General features: G+C 37.1%; 1 long non-coding RNA gene across 2 annotated transcripts; it reads left to right on the top strand.

Moving 5' to 3' along the window:
* Positions 1–8,683: 8,683 nt before the first annotated feature.
* Positions 8,684–10,255, top strand: LOC106324763. Of its 2 annotated transcripts, none has more exons than XR_001266736.1 (6): positions 8,684–9,138; positions 9,243–9,420; positions 9,504–9,553; positions 9,656–9,808; positions 9,885–9,935; positions 10,027–10,255. It is a non-coding gene; the product is annotated as an uncharacterized LOC106324763 (long non-coding RNA). The 2 variants fall into 2 exon arrangements; XR_001266735.1 differs by having other exon boundaries at positions 8,686–9,160.
* The last annotated feature ends 365 nt before the right edge of the window (positions 10,256–10,620 follow it).

Here is a 10,620-nt window from a genome sequence, read left to right as displayed (position 1 = left end):
ACACATTCATGCAACAACATGCATTAATCAATTAAACGGGCCAATATTTCCTTTCTAATTAGGTGAAAGTCTTACAGTCACAACCGTAATAGTGACTCTTCACAATATTACGGTAATAACCGTCATAAGGAAACTTTCATGCATGTGCCTTTACGTTTGTTACCGTAAAACCCAGGTTTCATGTCGAACCTTTAAACAAACGACCATTATGCACACATGAAACATCGTGATTTTAATTGATTTATTGCAAAATCCATTACGTGAATGACTACGTTCATTTCGTAACTTGATCAACAACAACCCGTTTAATTTAGTGGCTGACATATAAAGCCCTTTATGGCATCGTAAGATTCCGTAATTATAATAATAAAACAATCGTTCATAGATTGATTGAGTGTGTCGTATCGTTACGTTCGTTTACGATGCCATATTCATATGCATGATCATCAACGCACACTTTAACAAATACCATACGTTTAAGTGCCGTATGCTTAATTACGATGGATTATACTAATCTCATGAACACTCTTTAAAACGAATGAAACCGTATATGTTCACAAGCACATGAGAACTAAACCGAGAATGTTCTTAACATTTTTCAAATGCCTAGTGAGTGAATTAATTAAATCTAAGATGGCTCTGATACCACATGTTAAATAATTTTATGATTTCAATTATGAAATCTACACCAAGAACTGATCTAGATTTGATTTAATTCAACCCTAACACATTTCTAATGAAGGTAGAAACACTAACCTTGATCCATGCTTGGATGCAACCCCACCAATTGATGTTCTCCTCTTTAACCTTCTCCTTTTGGTGATTTCCTTGATGGACAAGAAATCCCAAACCTTCCTTAATCTCTCCTTTTGATAATCAGTATTGTTGTTTTTGTGTGTTTAGAGAGACTCGTTTTCTTACGTACATAAAAGACAATGCACACGAGGCTTTTATATTAGTCAAAGGGTTGTGTGTTGCAACACAACTCTTCACAATTATAATAACCGTAACACACGTATACTGATATATATTATATACCATTACTTAATGTATATAACATATATGCATATAATTATGAGATTAAAGACATTTATGAATATAAGGTAAAGTAGGAGGGTTATCAATACACCCGGATTCTAACTCTTTAATCGAAACCGATCCATCACGGTATCATCTTTTATATTAGAATCTAAAAACATCAATATATGAACTTGAATTTTATATTAAACCAATAGATACATAGGTCACATAAAATATAAAATATTCTTACATGATAATCTGAAGTCAAGCTTTCAGGGAAGCGGCTTGGTTTCCGAGATTTCCAGCAGTGGCTAGTTGGATTGTTATGTTCTTGTTCCTCAGCTAATTTCGGACTGAGCTTCAGCTGCCGAACATCTTTCATAATTTTGTTTATCTCATCAGCACATGGGATGTCTTTCAAGCGTTGTTCCAACGTCGCGGCAAACTCGTTGTTATCCTCCATAGCGCCTAAAAGATAGTTTCTTACAAGAAAAGACAAAAATAGAAGTGCACATATAACAACCAACTGAACATTTTTCCATACCTTAGCAGTGGGCTGCCATCCTTACATAGGCATTGCACTTTGTCATATTTCGAAGAGACGTAAGTTGACAGCCTTCAGACTTGAAATGTCTCACCAGATGCGTGAGAACTGCCATTGGAAGAATTTTTCATGGCAATGTCATTCAACGATCTTGGTCTCGATTACAAACCCGCTTCTTGGCCTTTCTAGGGGGACGTCTTGCCGATCAGAACCCGTAGGACTAGCCTGTTTTACATGGGCAACATCGGCTGGAGAATATGTGTATTTTCCATTAAAACTTTTGGTTCAAGTGTTGGTAACATCACTCGAACGAATCATGCCTGATCTTTCTACTCCGTTTTTGCTTCGGGGCCTCTCAGACTCACGCGAGCTAGGTCTTCCTCTGGAGGACATCGTTTGCAAAGGACTGGATAAATCAAAGACAAATATATCGAATAAATAGGATGGCTATCAAATGTATATCCAAATACATTGGATCTCTGGAGGATCAAACCGGATATATGGGCATAATATTTCGCAAAAGTAAAGGCAGATCGGAGCTATCCCCGAAGGAAGAAAATATTGGATAATTTAAAAGAGATTTTTTCCTTAAACGAGCAACTGACAAGACCATTAAGAACAGAGGGGAATGTTGGGCCCAAATCTCAGCATAGCCCATAAAGCCTTGAAAGAAGCTAAAGCCAACGCAATCTGGAGTGTCGTATTCGTCACATCAAGGAACAAAGTTGGAAAAAAGCACAAGGCCTCGGTCTCAGAATCGAATCCGATGGAAGCTGATCTCAAGTTTGTATAGAATTAAAGGGCAAGGCTGAGAGATTGTGAAGGTATCGAGGGAAATTCAATAGAATATCCACATGAATCTCTTGTATTCGTGGAAACAAGGAAACGGCCCTGTGATTTCCAGGATTTACGGTATCACACTAACAACAGAGAGAAGGAAGGAAGAGGGGCAAGGAAGCGGGTATAAAAGGAAAGAGAGAGAGAGAAAAGGGAAACATGTTTTACACAATGACACATTCACCATCGAGCTCTTAGCTAAATCACCTCGACCTCGTCTCTGATTTAGTTCTTTTTTTAGTCTGATTCGATTGTATTTCATAAACCTTGTAAAATCCCTTAAGCATCAATATCTAAAGTCCATTTTTTTTCAACTTGAATCTCATTATATTGTTGTGTTCTGAGGATATAATTGCCCACAAAATTTTTCTTCCCTAATATATTTACAAACAATACCAAATACCTAGTGTGGGTTTTAGGATCCACAACGAATAATACATGTTGAAGAGCATATCATGTCGATATCTTCTTGAGACATAGCTACCATGAAAGAAACACGAGGTTTATGTGCTTATTGCTCACCCTGAGATTTGTTGAAACTCGGAGAAGACTTGACGTATGCTTTGGATATAAGCTGGTGAGCCATCTGAGAAGGTTAATAAATAATCAGCAAAGTAAAGATGAGTAAGGGCTAAATCCTTACAGCGAGGGTGATAGCCTATTCTCCCATCCCTTTTTGAATTGTTCAGCATGTGAGATAGAACATACATTTCCAATCATAAGAGGTAGGGACTGAAAGGATCTCTCTGCCTAAGACCACGGGACCTCTAGAAAAAAACCATGAAGGGACCCATTAATGCCCAATGAGAAGGTCGTAGAGAATATACACACTTTAATCCAAATAGTATAAGTCGGGCGTATTTCTAGAGAAGTAAGAGAAGCCAAGATGTTCCCATTTTACAGAATCGAAGGCCTTGCAATGTTTATCTTAACAGTAAGCCGTTTATGGCCCTTGTTCTTGTGATCCCCATTTATTATCTCAGAAGCAAGGAGAAAGTTCTCAAGCAGTTTTCTCCCCTTGATGAAGGCCGACTGATTATACAAAATTAATCTTGTAAGGATAAGCTTCAACTTGGAGACAAGAAGTTTTGATATCATCTTGTAGATTGTATTGCAGCAAGAGATAGGGCGGTAATCTTTAATACTCGTTGCACTAGAGAGTTTTTGTATAACGTGAGAATGGTGGAATTTGTGGAAGTTGGCATATGTGACTGAACATGATCGAACCCACAGAGACTCTAGGATTACACAATAGATGTGTAGTTTTCGGAATAAAGCTAGATAGAAATGTTTTTTAAAGTAAATACACTAAGGTTTGTTGAACAAGGTAGTTGTTCGGTTGGTTGATTGAGGTTGTAAACAATTAAAGGTAAATAGCTAGATTGAGGTAAATTCTCAGGTATGATAAGTTTCTTATCTTGTGGTTTATTAGAGATTTAAGAATATTAATTGTTCTCGAACTCAAATTTAATTGTTCTCGAACTCAAACTTAAGTTATAATCTATCAACTCTCGTATGTATAGATTATCCAATGCTTAGATCTAGGAATCCAACTCTCGTATGTAATTCCTAAGGGAGTGTCGATCGATGTCTCGAATTGATTGTTGATCGATGTATCCTATGGAATGTCGATCGATACTAACTCTAGCCAGCTTTAGAGAATGGGTTTGATGTGTTCTCTAACCACCTAGACCAGCTTTCGTATGCGTCTAGCTAATTAGATCATAGTAGTTTTATTCAGGCAACATGCCAAGCTATCACTTGCACCCATCAATCCAAGATCTAAGTTTAGGGTTATCAATCCTAAGCTTAGTAGTAAGAACAACTAGATGAAGAACTAATTAAATCACCCTAACAACAATATAAATCTTGCAAACCATAATTCAACCCTTGAAGAACACTAAATCTAACAAAAGAACTACTCAGACATATTCATAAGAAGCATTATGATAGTCTGAATAATATTGCAATAGAATAATAATAAAAAGGCAAAGTAGAGAAGAAGCAAAGCAAGTTCAAGATCTTCCCTCTCTCAAGGTGTTCATATCTCTCTCTCTAGAATAGTATGAAACATAGTCGTCAACAATAACTTAGAAACAGTAAAATAGGGTTTCAGGTCGTCCAGGTGTATTCTGGTAACAACTTTTATTAGTTTCTTGGTTTACAGACTGTCCACATTCCATTGTCTATTTTTATAACAACCTTTTTTAGTTTTTTTATTTTTCAAAAAGATAAAGTCTTTTCTCTGCATCAAGTTTATTTTTTTGTTTTAATTTAGATTTCTGTTTAAGTTATATGTTGGGTTTTTTTGGTAGATTTTGTAGCTTTTTACTAGAATTTTATAGATGTTTTGTCTAAAAATTGTCAGATTCAAATGTTTAAAATTTGGCAGAACTACCAATTTGTGAGGGTGGTTATATGATCCATATGAGTTTATATTGAAACAAAAGTTTTCTTTGAATTTTACCGAAGATTACTCAAATTTAATTTATTGACCCTTGTAGCATATGTTTATTATGCAATTAAACTCAATAAGAAGTTGAGATGGCTTTCCACTGATCATATATTGGAAGTGGGTTTTACCCACATTCACCACCTGTCCGAGAATCCGATACAATATTAATAAGGGCCGAAAGAACACAATAGGCCCATTAGATCTAAGGTCCATTCCGAGGTCAAGAGACGGCCCATGCCAAGCTCGGTGAAAAAAAGGTCAAAGCATTAATGATATTCATAAATATCGAACAATTGCCAGCGCCGCCCGTCAATACAACGGCTCTGCTACGAAAGGTACTTGAAAATTTATGACCTATTATTTATGTTTTACTTCAACGTGCAGGTCGCAAGATACAATAGGACAGTAAACCATGCAGTATCTGGAGCAAATTACTCAAACTCAGACGGAGCAGCAATATCAAATCAATGACGAAACATCATGAAACACAACCCTAGGAGGATGTACAACTCACACAAGACTCAACAGATCTGACAGCAACCATGGATCCATACCAGATGATGAAACTTCAAATCCATGAAATGAGATCGGTGATCTCAAACAAAAATTAGCTTGGACCCATGACGACCTCCAAATGATGCAGTCTCAATTCCATCGAGCCACCAGCTCAGCTTCCAAAGTAGACTAGGTCATATAAGACACACAATAGAAACTATTCACAGCTCACATCACCAGAATCCCCATCCCAAACATCAAACTCAATATTCTCCCATACGATAGAAAAATAGACCCTTGATGCCCGATCTCACATAACCACCTTTTGCATCACAATGGGGAATACTCACTTCAGTGATGGAAAACGAGATGCTGGTTACTGCCTGCTCTTCATCGAGAATCTGGTCGGAGAAGCTCTCAATTGGTTTTCACAGTTGTAAGCCAACACCATCAACAGTTTCAACCAGCTATCAATCGTGTTTATGAAGCACTACTCTATGTTCATAGAGAAAGGAGCTTAAGATATCGATCTAAGGACGATCCCCAGAGAGAAGAAGAGCCGCTTCACTCTTTCATCAAAGGTTCAAAGCCATCATCTTCAACATCATCGTGAGTGATGGTGCATGCATATCCGCGCTGCAAAACTCCTCATGGCATGACCGCGCCTCTGGGAGTAAATTTTACTTAACAAACCATCCACTCTGGAAGACGCTATACATAGAGCTTCAAGAGACATGGAAATGGAAGAAAGAAAAAAGGAACTCGTTGAAAAACAAGCAGTAACACCAAAATCCAAAGAAAAAGCAAGAAAGCCGTCGACGACAGATGAGGTCTTGGAGAGAGAGAAAGAAGAAAGAAGAAAGAAAGAGTTGACGGCATATGAGGTCTTGGAGAGAGAGAGAGAGAGAGAGAGAAACACAAAAATGAATCTGGACCACTGATTATATTTAATCAATGGTCACCAATTGCAATCCACACCCTTATTGTCTTAACCAATAGAAAATTAGGAGTGGTTGCTCAGAAAAAAAAAATAGGAATGATTATTAATCGTGTGTGGTTTATTTAAGCTTTAATATTTTTTTTGTCATCAACATAAACAGATTCATGAAGACTCTGCAAACCAAACAGGTAACTCGGTATCCATATGGGCGACAAAAGACGATTGCTTCCTGGCTCTGCATGCAAGATTATCAGGCCTTGAATTCATCGTTCGTGGTATATGAATAGGCTCTGAGTTGTGGAAACTTCCCTACAGGATCTTGATTTCTTCCAAGTAACTTGCATACGGTGGCCATTCTTCTGGTTCTTAAACCATCTTTACCAATTGAGAACAATCTGACGCAAATATGACTTGAAACTGGCGTAGATTCCTCGTACATTGTATTGCCCAAATGAGCGATTATATCTCCGAATGAAGGGGTGAAAGACTATCTCTAGTGTTTTGTGCCTGATATCACTCAAATTACCCTAAAGAGTGTCTTTACTCTCTCGATTAAGAGGTTCAGCTATAGTACTTAGGGATCGAATCCACAGAGACTCTAGGATTACACAATAGATGTGTAGTTTTCGGAATAAAGCTAGATAGAAATGTTTTTTAAAGTAAATACACTAAGGTTTGTTGAACAAGGTGGTTGTTCGGTTGGTTGATTGAGGTTGTAAACAATCAAAGGTAAATAGCTAGATTGAGGTAAATTCTCACGTATAATCAGTTGCTTATCTTGTGGTTTATTAGGGATTTAAGAATATTAATTGTTCTCGAACTCAAACTTAAGTTATAATCTATCAACTCTCGTATGTATAGATTATCCAATGCTTAGATCTAGGAATCCAACTCTCGTATGTAATTCCTAAGGGAGTGTCGATCGATGCTTCCTATGGATTGTCGATCGATGTATCGAATTGATTGTCGACCGATGTATCCTATGGAATGTCGATCGATACTAATTCTAGCCAGCTTTAGAGAATGGGTTTAATGTGTTCTCTAACCACCTAGACCAACTTTCGTATGCTTCTAGCTAATTAGATCATACTAGTTTTATTCGGGCAACAGACCAAGCTCTCACTTGCACCCATCAATCCAAGATCTAAGTTTAGGGTTATCAAACCTAAGCTTAGCAGTAAGAACAAGTAGATGAATAACTAATTAAATCACTCTAACAACAATATAAATTTAGCAAACCATAATTCAACCCTTGAAGAAACTTTAATCTAACAAAAGAACTACTCATACATATTCATAAGAAGCATTATGATGGTCTGAATAATACTGCAATAGAATAATAATAAAAAGACAAAGTAGAGTAAAGAAACAAATGGAGTTCAAGATCTTCCCTCTCTCAAGGTTTTCAGATCTCTCTCCAATCCTAAGCTTTCTCTCTCTAGAATAGTATGAAGCATAGCCGTCAACAATGGCTTAGAAACGGTAAAATAGGATTTCATGTCGTCCAAGGATATTCTGGTATGTGGTGACTTCTGGGCCTAAATTGGTCACGAAACAGGCTCGGCCCGTCTTCTGGGATCGGTCAATCGACACCATGGGTGCGCCGTCGACCGACGTTCCTTCGTCCCCTCGACAGCTTCTTCTCGTGAGGCAGACTGGCCACTCTTCAGTAAAACGGGCATAACTTCTGATCTAACCGTTGGATTGACATCAAAACGGTGGCATTAGAAAGCTAACTCAAATATCTATCTTGTGGCAAAATATGGGCTCAATCTCACCATGGTAAGTTTCTCCATCCATAGCTAAATATTTGACGCGTCTGTGTAATTTTACATCTTAAAAAGCTCCATAATCACCAAAGTTCTCCAGAACGTACCTAAACCTGAAAATACTCTAAAACAGACTTCAAGCATATATAATAGACTCTAAAACAACTATATAGCATGGTCTAAATGTGGTAAAATCCATAGTATATCAGTGCCCCCATTAATCCATCAAAGCCTTCTAAAGTACAATACCAACCTAGTATTTCCATGATCATCTGTGAAACTCCATCTGCCTGATAAGGATGGCAAAGTAGTAAGCTTGGTAAAGTAGTAAGCTTGGCTTCCCTACTTCGAGCAACCCTTCCTACACTACAGAAAATGTGTATTAATAACATTAAATTATAACGTTTTTCACAATTTTGCTATTGTATACCAACACTTGTTTTTTTTATTGCATTTGTCAATTTAAAACGCCATAATTATTATTGCGGAAAAATAAAAAAATTTAGCCGTGTTAAATTTTTAAGTGTAGGCCTCTTATCATTGCATATCCAAAATTAAATGCTATTGTAAATGTAAATATTTCTATTTTTAATCAAAATACTTTAAGTTAATTTTTCTCTAGGCTTTATACACAAAATAGTTTAGTTTTCTTTCTTTTTTCTTCTCCATACGAAGAAACCAGAAGCAAGTCTCAGATTCAATCGGAACAATGGCTTCCTCAAATTCTCAGATTTGATCTCTCTCCACCGTCGACTGAAGCTTCACCACCACACTCCTTTTGACACCGACGCTCTTTACCACCACCACCACCAGCTCGTCACCACCATCGCCATCTCTCTCATCCGCCATCTCTCTCTCTCTGATTTTGTTTTGATTTTACAGGAAGGTGGGTCGTGAGCAACTGGATTGGGGTTCATATTAGGGTTCCCAAGGTCGCTCCTGCTCCTCATACGGTTTCTGCGGTTGGAGATGGTGGCATTGATGAAGCGGCCGAGGAGGCTTCGGCGCAGAAGAAACATGTTTCTCTTCAGAGACAAGCCGCCGTTACGGTTGAGGCTGCTGAGGATTACACTCGGAGGTTTGAATCTAGTGTCAATGAGGTTATCTTTCTTTACCAATTGCGTTGACTAGTGTTTGTTGTTGATGATATAAATAATCGGTTTTGTTTGTTTCTTTGGACAGCTTTCCTCTAACGATCAGGTTGGTGAAGAGTTGGCTCAGTCCGGCGTGAATGTAATGTGCAGAATGTGCTTCTTGGGAGAAAGCCAAGGAAGTGAGAGAGCAAGGAGGATGCTTTCTTGTAAAATCTGTGGCAAGAAGTACCATAAGAATTGTGTAAAGTCTTGGGCTCAACATAGAGGTACTTTCATTTGATTCGTTTCTGTGTCCTACTTTCTCTGGCTTGGTAAGGCTTTTGAAGTCTATAATTGCTGTCAATTGCAGATTTGTTTCATTGGAGCTTATGGAGTTGTCCCTCGTGCCGTGTTTGTGAGGTCAGTTGAGTTTGTTTCCTTCTGTTGCATTTGATTTTTTCTATGCACTGCCAATGTCTAGGAATGTTTGACTAACTTACACAGAGTCGTCATATTCCTTAGGTCTACCGTAGAACAGGAGATCCTAACAAGTTTGTGTTCTGCAAGAAGTTTGTGTTCTGCAAGAGGTGTGATGCCGTATAACAGGAGATCCTAAGGGGGTTGTTGGATCATGTAGCTTCTTAGTTATGACCTCTAGCCAACAGGAGATCGAAGGTTTCTATTCTATTCTTTTTAGCTTGTCTTCTCATAAAATTTTCGATGTTTAAATACTGGGTTGTGTTTTTTTAAGGTGATAAACAGAGAATCATGTACACGAAGCAAACAAACAGAGAATCATGAGGTTCACCTCTATGCTCTATGTTACAATTTTATGTCTTTACTTGGCTATAGTTTATGTTTCTTACTCTATTTATTGTCTGTTTTATTAGCAGTGCGTTAGTCTCGAAGCAACTTTCCATTAGAGGAAGACCACAAAGACATGCTTCACTTCATTCTTCTTATGCTTTGATTCGAGAGGGAGAGAGTTATGATTTTTTTTTCTAACTGTTGAGACTTGTTAGTGTTTTCTGGGGTGTTTTGTACATTAATGATAAATTCAGGCCAAAAAATAAATTGGAGCTAAAACTCAAAATATTATTGGAGCCAATTTTTGGAGCTTAATCTTATGGAAGGAAATATAATTGGAACCAAAAAAAAATTGTAATCTCTAAAACAATAAATTTCATATTTTATTGCAATATATTATAAATTTTTTTATCAATTCTATTTATAAATTTAGGGATATATAATTTTAACAAAATGACTTGCTAGACTTATTTTTAACCCATAATCTCTAAATACACTCTAACCCCTAAACCCTAAATATAATCCTAAAATCTAAATTTTAAACTTTATATAAAAATAAAGTTCGATATAAATATACGAATGCAACCCGAATCCATCTAATAACCTAAATCTAATACTCTAAACCCTAAAATTCAAACTTAAATGATATTCTAAATTCTAAATACTAAATAAAATCTATA

Source organism: Brassica oleracea, chromosome C2 (genome assembly GCF_000695525.1).
Source record: "Brassica oleracea var. oleracea cultivar TO1000 chromosome C2, BOL, whole genome shotgun sequence".
NCBI lineage: Eukaryota > Viridiplantae > Streptophyta > Magnoliopsida > Brassicales > Brassicaceae > Brassica > Brassica oleracea.
Note: the sequence above shows the minus strand (reverse complement) of the source record. Positions and strands in the feature narration are given on the sequence as shown.